This window comes from Empidonax traillii, unplaced genomic scaffold (genome assembly GCF_003031625.1).
Source record: "Empidonax traillii isolate 1590-97213 ecotype Southwest subspecies unplaced genomic scaffold, ASM303162v1 scaffold34:size3740991, whole genome shotgun sequence".
Lineage (NCBI taxonomy): Eukaryota > Metazoa > Chordata > Aves > Passeriformes > Tyrannidae > Empidonax > Empidonax traillii.
The window spans coordinates 3,406,418-3,418,769 of NW_020955227.1; positions in this window are offsets into that span (position 1 = coordinate 3,406,418).

Below are 12,352 nucleotides of genomic sequence, written 5' to 3' on the forward strand. Positions count from 1 at the left end.
TGCTCTTGGTAATATTGGCAGGAGGTGGTGTCCAGGAGCTGTCAGTGGTGTTGCTGTGTCCTTGCTGGCTCTCTCCTGGGGCACCTTTGAAGAAGTTTCCCCAAGTTCTCCTCTACCTGCCCAGGATCTCATCACTTGTGACCCACTGCAGAGCTGCTGGCAGGTGAGGTGGTTACAGAGCAGCTCTGACCTCCTGGTGAGGCAAAAGCACAGAGATATTTGCAGGGCACAATCAGAGGGCAGGGTAGAGAGGGGGAGAGATTGACTGGGGGCCACGCGAAGTGACACACCTGTCAGACAATGACACGGCACATTTGGGCTATAAAAATATCCCTTCAATCAAGGCAAGATCTGCTGTTCACAAGGACAAAGCTAAGGCAGCATCTCCTCCTTGGCTCAGAAAAATTAATTTAAAATAAAAAGTGTGGATAATTCAATAGCAGGAGGAAAGAGATCAAGCCATGCCTGTGCATTGTCTTGGGCCCTCGTGCCTCCTGCCTCTGTGTGGCAGTGGGGATATGGTACAGCTGCTTTTTCAAGGAGCAAAACTTGTGCTTTGTGTTTTAACACCCAGTTAAACCCCCCCAAAGTTGATGACAGTCTCAAAAAAGATTTTACCTTTAGATCACCTTCTTTGCTGCTTCCCTCCTCCCTTCCCAGGAAGGCACTCAACAGCCTCCATCCCCGTCCTCTTCCAGGAGGGGTTGGGGTCACCTCCAGGGCAGGACCTTTGCCTTCTCCTGCCACATCCCACCAGATTCACATTAAATAAAACAGAGCTGACTTTGGCCTTTTTCCTGATTAGTCCAATAACTCTTTTCATGCACTTTTCCAATCCCTTGCTGGCCTGCATGTGGGATACAAATGACTCCACCCATGCATTTCATGTCATTTGTGAATCATTAGGCCTCACTTAAGAGGGTTTGCATCACTCCAGGCTCATCTTTCTACTCCTAGCCTAATTCTGGGCTTTGGCCAAATAGCATTCAGGCTTCACTTCTAATTTACGTTCAGTTATGTATTATTGAATTATTCGGGCACTTTCCATTGGGATGAATCAGAAATACACAATGGAAAATGTAGTTTCTCAAAAGAAACATTTGTTTGGAAAAATCAACATTGTATATATATATATATCTATGTATATATATATGTATGTGTGTATATATATATATGTATATATACACTTTCAGCCAGACTGATTAAAAATAGAACCATGGCTCAAATATTTCAGTTTTCTAAATGTTTTGCAGTCAAACAAAGTAATAAGCATATTTGACTTATGACACACTAAATACTGCCTCATAAAAAATTGGGAGCTGGACACCTGTTCTCCTGGTAGGAGAGGAATTCCTCTTTTACTTTTGATTCGTGGTGTATCAGCCTCATTGCAAGACTCCAGGATATTTTTGGATATGCTCTTTGGAATTCTGTGATCCCTGTTTTTGCAGAAAGTTGATGCTTCTACAACTCCAGCAGGGAATGCGTCACTAAAGACAAATAGATGTTTAATACTGAACTGATCTGAAAAAATTCAGAGAAAGAGAGTAAATCAAAGGAAAATATTTAATTTAATTTGGTGGTGTTGTTTTAATTTGGCTTTTTTTTTTCTTTTAATTTCTCAAAATTGAAAGTAATTGCAATGGAAATATTAAAATTTGAGCATTTTTCCCCTTTGGACCTTTTTCTTTTAGATTTCCTTGTCAATAATAAAAGTCTAATTAGAGTTAATTTTCTTATTTTCATCGCAAGTTAGGAGAAAAACTTGGGCTAGAAACTCCAAATGTAACTCTGTGCTGCTTTTTATGATGACAGAAACTGAAGAGCCAGCTAAAAAAGAGGAATCAGAGCAAGAGTCTTTTCCCACATGTTGATCACGGTGGGCTCACACTAACCAAGTTAAGAGCAATTTTGGGCAGGTACAAAGATGGGATGGCCACTGGTTAATCTGAGAACAGAAGCAGCACAAAGACAGGCCTGCCTAGTGAAGAGCAGCATGAAAATTCAGCTGTGCCCAGGCTCCATCTCCGTCTTTATGGAGTTTGGGGCATTTCCATCAGAAATCTGTGCTGGTGGGATAAAAGCCTGGCCCACTCCAGCGATTCCTGTGAGCTCTGGGACTGCTGCATTTAAAAATGTGCCTGGAAAAATGCTTTTCATCTTCTTCATTACACTTGGTGACCCCAGGGAAACTCTGGGCACCCTCATCTTCATCCCCTGGTCCCTCGTGTATCACTTTTCCCACCCTGGGAACTATGAGAACTGCAAAAGGCTTCTCTACCCTTAAATGCTTTTGGGGGTGTTTTTATCATCAGTAGGATGCATATTGATTTTGAACCAGCCTTGTTTGCCTGAACTCCAGAGCTGGCAGGCTGTGGACATCATTTCAATCTCTTCAGCACTCCCAGGCGTAGGGTGCCCTCTTTTTATTTTTAAGGCATGTAATAAAGCACAAAATTAATTCCATGTCTGATTTATGCCCAAAGCCACCATTCTTTGTTCTTCCAGCTGAGGTTTGATTGGATTTCATTAGATTCTTTCCCATAGAGGCAGATAATTTTCTTCAGGTTTAAGCTGGAGTGTTTCTGGGCTTGTTTGGGGTTTGGTGTTGTTTTGTTATCATTGTTAAATAGTTGAAAAATAAATTCTAATATTTGTCTGTATGAAGCTATTCAAACAAAAATAAAAAACATCCCTTTTTAAGTCAGAAGCACAGGTATTGCATAGACAAGGTTGTTCCATAATTCTTTCTTTTACTCTTGCTATTTACTGACTACCTTGTGTCATTAAAAAGTATTGTCACGAGACGCTGTTGACACATTTACAACAAGACCCAGCAAATGATTCTCTTGCAGACCTGCATTTACTAACATTTCCAGCTTAGCAGCTTTCAGCTAAAAAAAAAATAATTAGACGTGCCTAGATGGGCTGGCAAACACCTTTCCTACCTGATGCTTCCAGAAGGAAATAGAATATTCCCCCTTGATCTGCTGCTCCTACTTTTGAGAACAGATAGGCTTGATAGACCTGCTCCCAGATGTGGCTGGGAGGGAGCAATACCAGGCTCTGTGAGGCTCCAGGGAACAGGGATGGTAACGTGTCACTCTGGCAGAGCTGAAAGAGGAAGTGGAAGAGGAAGAAGAGAGGAGAGGACAAGACTAACCTGTCCTTGATGTTCTTATGGGCTCCACCAGCCAGAGAGAAGTGCCTGGAAGATTTTTAACACCCTGCAGTTGTTTAAGGAGCCAAAAGCAGTGTGTTCCCAGCTGGGCACTCGCAGCTTGCAAGTTGTCATCGCCGTGCCCAGCCCAGCGCTTCCACCCTGCCTGACACGGGAAGGAATTTCATAGGAATCCACAATTTCTTTAAGTTCTGAGATCACAGCTTGCAACTAATTATAGAAATAAATAACTAGTGACTGGAGCCATCTGTTCTTTACTTGGCAATGCCTTTCTTCTTAATGAAATTAGCACACCTGCAACCCACACGTCTTCCTGAGGATGGGTCACTCTGCCCTCTAAACCGCAGATGAATTGCTGGAGCTCAGGCAACCCTCTGGAGATGTTGCTGCTTATCCTCCTTCTCCTCACCCCCAGGGGAGAATAATTAATATGCTCAATTGAGTTTCATTAGTTATTCAGGTTGAGGGAAAGCAGCGACTTGGAGGTGCAGTGGTAAATAGAAATTTATCACCACGGTTTGAACCTCATTAATGGTGCAGAGCTTGGAGGGTTTGGCTCCCACAGCCAGGTTGCATCTTTCCTGGTAAAATAGGGGTCAGAAAGGTGTGAGATGAACATCACCCAAATCCAGACAGTTTAACACAAGTTTTCCCATGTATTCAATGGGGGTTAAATCAGGGCATAATGTGAGAAATTCTATTTTTCTTTCCTTTTTCCTCTCTGCTGTCACATTTCCCTTGGCTTAATCTTTGGCATTGAGGTGTTCTATACAACTATGATCATGGGAATGAATTTTAAAAGGATTATTAATTTTACTCCTTTTTTTTTTTTTTTAATTTGACTTTTAGCTTAAGTCAAAAATATTTCAGGTCTTTAGAGCCATAATTAGATATATTGTCCTTAACCAAATGCCAGATAATTTGTACGCACTTGAGGTAAATCTTTTGCTGGAAAGGTAGGCAAATATTGAAATATGTAATGAAAATGAAAGGAGGCATGAATAAAAAAAAAAAACCCACACAACTATTTTAAATCTTTTAAATTACTTTCTCTTGTCCCTCTCATTAGTAAATATTTTAGTTATTCTTGCACTGAACAAATCCTCCTTTCAGGGCTTCTGTGTGTCTTTCTCTCTCATTAACATTCTTTTTTTTTTTTTTTTCTTTTTAAACAAGTCATAAAGACCTAGTTATTTTTAAAGTTCACATCTTAGACACGATGCAGATGCGGGGACCAGAGAGAGAGAAGTAGCAGCGTGTTAATTCATTCTGGGCAGGGATTTTTTTTTTTTCTTCCTGCCTTTAGATGAGAAGGAGTTTGCTTTTGGCTGAAAACATTCAAAGTAAGTGCAGCACTTTGGGAAATAGCACATAAAGGGACTTTAGCGGGAGGGAGAAATGAAAAGGATGGAAAAGTCGAGCAGTGACAGAGGTAGTCAGAGAATTTACAAATTATTTTTTCTGACAATGTAGACAGCTCTAGGAGGCTGCCTTCTCTTTCAGGATAAAGTCACTTGTCATTCGGTTAGAAAAAGACAAGGGATGTGTCAGGAGTTATTTGAAATGTAAAGTATTGTTTTTAGCTTCTTTCTCGCTCATTATTGTAGTAGCAAAGTGCTCTCTCTGTGCTGATGGAAAGGTTGAAATTGCAGCAGGGAAGGAGAGCTGCAGGACCAGTGGGGCTCAGCAATTCCCAGGGATGAGATAAACCGTGGAGAAAAAAAAAGGATTTGGGGACAGTATTAAAGACATGGGGCAAAGGAGTAGGTTTGTACCAGGAATGAGGGGGAATGGGGATTATGGGATCAGCTCCAGAAGTACTGCAGGCATACAGGGCAGCAGGGAGGGAAGAAACACAGCTCAGCACCAGGGACCTGCTAAGGACATGGGGCTGCACAGATGAGGGACCACCAGAAGATGCTCAGATGAAGGGTAGCACTGACTATTGGTCTATCACAGTCCTCTTTACCTCCTCTCCTAGGCTGGGTCCCTTTAGTGCTCTTCCTGCACCAGAGGAATACTCAGAAATACCCAGAAAAATACCCAGAAAACTCTTTCCCAAAACTTTCTCCTCTCTGCACCAGCATTGCTTGGAAGCATCACATGAGTGCAAAGCGCAGCACAGACATGAACCAGCATTGCTCTGTATGGCAGCTTTTCAGTTCCCACATTCCCTGACCATTTCAGAGTAACCCTCCTATCCAAATGAAAAATCCCCAAATATTTTCTCGGGGCATATCAGATACTGCACCTGCCCCGTCCTCTCCAACCCAGCCTTCCCTGATCCAATGCAAAGGAAGTTTGAAACCAACTTTCTAGTCAGAGCCAGCCTGCTTCAAGCCCCGACTGCTGCAGAAATGCAGTTTGATGGATTCTGGAGCCAATGGCACAAGAAATTCTGGGAGCTGGGAAAGTTGGTGTGTGGGGAACACACTCCCTGCTGTCCCTCAGATGGCAGGTAGTGCTCTGATGTTCCCAGTTATGCCAGTTTTCCTTCTGTACCTCTCCCCATAATGGCTGCAGTTAGCAAAATCACACCGGTGGCAGATAAGCATCTGGTAACCCATGGCAACCAAGTTCCTTTAGAAAATGGTCTTCCGGTAATTTCCTAAATGAACAGGCCTTTTTTTTTTTTTTTTTTTCCTGCTGGAAATGGAAGAAAAAATGCAGATAAGAGGATAGAGAAAGGCACCAGGTGTGTTTGCACACACACGTGTGGAGAAGCGCCACAGGCACCCCTGGGTGCTGCGGAGGGGGATGATCATCTGCATCTGCAGGTTGGGCACCTTTATCTTGCCAGCCCTTACTCCATGCAGGGTTTCGGGGTTTGGTTATCCCACCAACAATTTCTTCCAAATCTCATCGCATCAGGCAAATGCTAAATCCCCAGCTACAGGATCAGAGGGACAGATGAGATCAGATAGAGGCACAGACAGGGCAGCAGACAGTGAGACGGGTGTTTGTGCAAGTTGCTGTTACAAGATGAGGCTGATTATATTCCATTCTGGATTTGATTAGATTGCATAAGTAGACAGACCAGCCGAAATGAGCTGCCTGGGAGAGCAGGACATTTAACTAAAGGTCAGACAAAATTGCCCTGGAAACTGGTAGATGAGAGAAGAGTGGAGGTGGAGCTGTTAGGGCTGGCTCTGGTAGAGACACGGGAAGAGCTTAATTGCTGGAATTTTTGAAAGTTTTGTACATCTCACCTCGTAAATACCCTGCATAAACTCACCCATCCTGCAGCCATCACCCTGCAGTGTTCACCTCACAGCATGGGAAGGCCATGGGAGCACCCCAAATCCCCTGGGCACAGCCCCAAAAACTCCCCACCCTCCCTGCACGACCCCAAACATCCTCTGCTGACAATCCCTTCATGTATCCAGCTGACCTGGCCATGGAGGAAGGAACGCACAACTTTCCACTCCTGTCCTTCATTGCTGGGATGGCCAATCCAGCCAACAGCCTCACAGTAGGGAAATATTTTCCCTGTTAACAAAACCAAAACTGCAGAGGAACTGACACTCACAGGCTTTGTTGACAACATCTGTATTATTTTTTAATATATATTTTTACCACCTCTCTAAATTAACTTTTCTTTTAAATATATTTTTCCAGCAGGCCAAATAATTGGATTTTTCTTTGTCAAAAGAAGGGAACATAAATTACTCCTGTTGGGTGCAGATTAGGTTATGGGATTTCTTTTCTTCTGTCACCGTCAATGCCCCAGTGTCAGAGAGCTTTAATATTTAATGCATTCCTAATTAGTCTCCATTGGCCCAGGGCACTTAACAAAACCTGACACCGACCATCGAGTCAAGTTCATTTAGAGAGTACAATTACCCAGCCATCATTTCCATACTGCAACTGGATTACCCATGAAATTCCCTTCCCAACCCCCATCCTTGCTCCTACCTTCCCACAGTCTCAAGTTAATTATGGGAAAAAAAAAAAAAAGGGGGAAAAAAAAAAAAAAAGAGGATTTGATTCCAGTGACAGAAGATACAAATTATCTCATTTGGTCAGGGCAATGACATTTCCAAGACTCCTTTAATCTCTAAGAAGCTCTGCTGCGTTGAGCGGCATTTACGGAAGGATGTTGCTGCTGGTGCCACCGCTGCCTGGGTGCCTTGTTGCTTTACATGCTCCAAGGAGCTGGAGTTCCTGTTTTCCCAACACACAGGCTGATCATCTGGGAAAGGAGGAAAAAAAAAAAAAAAAGGAAAGGAAGGGAAAAGGAAAATATAACTTTAAATCATAACGATTTGCTCAGGGAGACTTGGTTTGTCTTTAGAGGCTCAACAGGCACAGGCAGGGATCGGTTGTGGTGAGAGACAGAGACAGCAAAAATGAGCTGGGGATGAAGGGACAGTCCAGCTTCACTGGAAACTGAGCCAAAACATGGATATCCAGGCTCTCCAGCTTTGGGGACCTAACCCTGGTGTCACCCTGGTGCAGTTCTTGATAAGTCCAAGAGAAACAAGCTCTGGAAGCACCGACCTTTCTCTGCTGACTCAAGGGACACAGCAAGCAAAGCTCAGCTTCATGAATCCCCACCTAGAGAAAGATTTTGGCTCTTTGCCCCAAAGAGTCACAAGTAAAACTAAGCTGGGGGAAAAAAAAAAATTCACTATTCTGGAATTCTAGAAAGCAATAACCCAAACTCCTCTGATGCCAGCTCTTGTTGCCACCAGAAATGTCTCTGTGTGGCAGACTTGGGCTACAAATTGTCATTTTAGTGGCAAAATGCTATGAACTGAACCTTTTTTTGGATATTAATAACACTGAAACCAAACTGCTTTGTGGGGATGCACTGGCTTGACCTTCATTTTCAAAGAATAACCCCAGAAGCCTCCTCACTGATAATATCAACAGTTACAGAAAAGATAATATCTGTAAAATCTGTCACCCCCGTGACTAATTTCAATTACAATGACAAATGCAAACATATGTCGCATGGAGGAGAATAATTTAATTTGAGACCTCAAAAAATGGTCAGTTAAAAAACATGTAATATGAATTAATTAAAAATCAATACTGGTTTCCTCCTCATGCTTTCCACACTGATCATTAAGCATAAATCTTTAAAAAAATAGGATAGTTTGCTAAATAAACAGTTCCAGGTTTCACGATGCCAATTTTTAAATTGCTCAGTCAATTTCAGCATTTGCAACCAAACCTGTATTCACAAATCACCCGAAGCTGCTGCTCAGCATATGTGGGTGGCCTGAAACTGCAGTTGGTACAACTGGAAAGGTTTGATCCAAGCTCGTGGGCTTCAATGGAAATTTCTTCTCACCAGTGCCATGCAAATATTTAAATTTTTCTCCAAGAAGAATCACCCAGCTCTGCTATCTGTCTGTATCTGTTCAATATGCAGGAAATAAATCCCTCCACAGCTTCTAAAACTTCTTAAACAGAGCACTAAGAAAGCCCATTCCGGGAAATGAGGACATTTCTCTTCGGTGAGTGAGAAATAACCACTTGTTGTTGATCCTGTGTAGGTATCTTCATCCTCCTCTTGCAAAAAGGCAGCAGCTGCAGGGTTAATGTGGAATATTAACTTGTTAGATTGTTGATCTGCCCTGGGGCCATGAGGAGCTTAAATAGCCAACAGTTAATTAAAAATAAACTGACACTTTACTTTCAGGATAGTTTTAATAACCATTTATAAATGTTACATTAAAAATTCATGCACTGTTATCAACTCCTGCTAAGGATTTACAGCACAATGGAGGTGTCATGAATGTTTTATAGCTTCTGTGGCAAACCTCTTCCTGAACAGACATTTTCAGAGGTCTCTGTGTCTTTCCAGGGCTGCAGCATCACACACCCAACACAACACGAGCAGCTTCCCGAGATGTCAGGGCTTAAGTTTAGACTTTGCTCTGCAACATATGTGGCCAACATATCAGAGGCATCAGATACCTCAAGAAAGTGTTAAAAACTCGTCCTGCTTCCTGCTGTAAGGCAGCCCATCCAGCCATGGGCTTTGGGAGCAGCCACGCTGAGCTTCCCCTCACAGACAGGCTCAGTTTTCTCAGTCAGTACGTCACAACCCCCAGGAGGGTCACAATAAACAGTCAGGGGCCTCCAAAAGTGCAGAAAACACGATTACAATCTAGAGCAGAGAAAACAAACCTAATGCTCCAAGGTAATCTTCATCAGCCTCTCCAAAGGCTCACACGCACACAGGCAAACACATCCGCCCAAACACAAACACCTACTCGCTGTGCATGTATATAAGCTGATCATGGGGACATTTTTTGCTCCTGTTTGCAGCTGAGGAGAGGCAGCAAAGCTGCTGTGCTTGGAATAAGCAGTCTTTGACCTGGAAAGCATCAAGAAACTCCTGCTGTTTAGTCGAGGCTCCCGGGTCTTCTCTTCCTGCCTGGCCGTGGTTGCAACGTGTGATCGAACCTTCCGTCCCCATCTGTCAGGAGGGATGATAATCCTTCCCATTCATAGTGGGCTTGTACAGATAAGCCCATTAATGTGTGGGAGGTGGCAAGATAACACAGTGATAATGCTTCTGAAATGATTATGGATAAATTGGACATCTTACTGTCATTATTAGCCACCTCGAAATGAGCTTCCTTTGACAATGTTGCTGCCCCTTTTGTTTTAACTCTCTGCAAACACTGCTGTGATTGAAGCTGGCTGTCTACATGCTTATGCAAAACTAATTTAAGCTTATGGTTACCTGCTTATCTCTGCTGCTTCTCGCTCATTGTGTGTATGACACTCCGAAAGTGATATTAGGCAGGGGAGATGCTGCATGAGGGAAGGAGGAGATGCAGCTGCCAAGGCCCTGTGTGGCACTGAGGCAAAGCAGTGATTAAATCCACAAGGTGAGGGTCTGACCACCTCCTTTGTGCTTAATATTGTCCATGCAAACACAGGTCCTCGCTGTGTATGCTCTGATGGAGAACAACCTTCAGACTCCACAGCCAGCCACCAATCAAAATGACATTAACCTTGCTTGCTTTTCCCTTTTCCACCCCCCCCACCCCCCGTTTTGCTTTGTTTTAGAGGAAAGCTTCTGTGAGCGTTGGCTGGAGGGTCTGGCAAGAAAAAGGTTAAAAATTAATGAAAAATACTTGGTGTCAGGCAAGTGCCAAGTTCTAATTAGGGTAATTGATAATACAATGTTCGAAGGTAGCAGAAGCCCTCAGGCTGCCATGCAAACACCCCTGAGGAGCAGATAAAGATGAAGCAGGCATTTGTCCAGGTTCATCTCATCAAATTTGCACCCTTAAAAGCAGCCAAACCAAATCTGGATTTTTATCCTCCTGCCTACAGCTGAGGAATGTTCCTGGCAGGATCTTCCAAGCACCCGCTTCTCCTCTCGCAGAACTGGAGGCTGAGGGCAGCATCCTCAGAGACCAGAGCTACACAGATGTAAAAGCTGTCTGGGCTGCAGGAAATTCTGGCCCTGAAACCTGTCCCCTACAGCAGGATATGTTTAGGTATGGCCCTGTTATCCAGCTGTCCTGGCACTGCCAGCCCAGTGCACCCACACTTCCCAGGATCCACAGCCAGGGCACTGAGCCAGGGCTAACGCCCCGCCAAGGAGATGGGAAAATGTGGGATGATTTTAGCGAGTGGCAGGCACAGAGATCATTCAAAATGTTGTCCTCTCCATCCTGCATTCCCACTCACTCTTCCTCTGTGCTGTTCTCTGGATTATTTTCATTCAGGGCAACTACTTTTTTCCCTCCAGTGACGACAGTTTTGTTCTGATGGAGTCGTGAGGTTCACTAAATATAGTGAAGGGCTGCTTCTGCAAGGACTTCAAAAAGCTTGTTTCATTTGCTTGGTTCTTTTCATCCTTTGTTGTCCCTGGTTGTGTTGGACTCCCAACTGCTACCCAGCCTTATCTGCCCACATTTCTGCTGAGGACTTAGAGGCAGCACAGTCAAAATCCACATGTGATACCCAACCTGAAAGCTGCTGCTCCCCCAGCTCACACAAATGAACAGAAGCTCAAAGGGGCTTTACATCATACACACACAGACACACAGACACAAAGAGACACACAGACACACACATACAGAGCCTGTGGATGCCACCACCACACGCTCTGAGAGAGTTTCACCTGATGAGACAGGAGGACGATGTGTGCACAGACATTCAGAGGAGGCACGTCCCACATGCAGCTCCCAGCTGCTTGTGGCCACCCTGACCAACACTCACAGAAGCTACTTTTGGGCATACTGGGCACGAACACCCATCTCTGCACATACACACACATACAGACACACAGACACACACACTCCCATTGCAAACCCCCTCTCTCTGCAAGCCCCAGTTTCAGCCTGCTTGCACGGGCACTGTGGCTTTTGGCACTGCTTGTCCTTGCTGAGGGCAGACTGCAACACCCATGTCCACACTGCTGTGCATTTCTCTCCCACATTCCCCCTCCACTTCTTTAGGAGCACAGAAAATTGCTAAAAAAGGAAAAAAAAAAAAAAAACAAAACCCAAACTACATAGGTTTGGACTGAAACTGGGTCAGGACATCCCATCCCTCCCCAGGGTTATCCCGAGCTTTGTAGATATTTCCAGCTCCTGGCAGTTTTCACAGCACCCTGTTCTTGCTCTGACTATGCTGTGAGCCAGGAGAAAGGGATGTTTTACAGATCCAGTTTGTGGTTTTACACCAGATCCTGAGAAACTCGATGCCTGCACTTCTCTCATCAAACTCAGACTTTTGTTAAGCCTCCACTCGTGCACAGATGCAGAACGTGATGGAGAGGCTTTGCCACACAGAAAAACACACACTCTGCAGCATTCCCAGCCCCTACCTGGGCCAATTTGCTCCCTGTGTTATTGCTACAAGAGGATTGTTGCCATGTGTTCACTCACCCAAATCTCCCTGCAGCATTTTTAATCTAATCCTCTCTCCGTAACAGCGAGGTGAGGGTCATTTATAGCTATTTTTCATAAAAACAATATTTCAGCCCAAATAATAATAATGCAGAATGGGAGGGGAAAAAAAAAAAAAAAAAAAAAAAAAAAGAAAAAGAAAAAAAAAAAAGAAGAACCAGAGAACTTGTTGGAGAGGAGGAAAACAGGCATGGATTAAGCTCAGAGGCTTGTCTCCCTCTACTGGTCCCCAGACAAGGCAGACAGGAGTCAAACCCTTATTTAAGGAGAAAACCAGCACTAA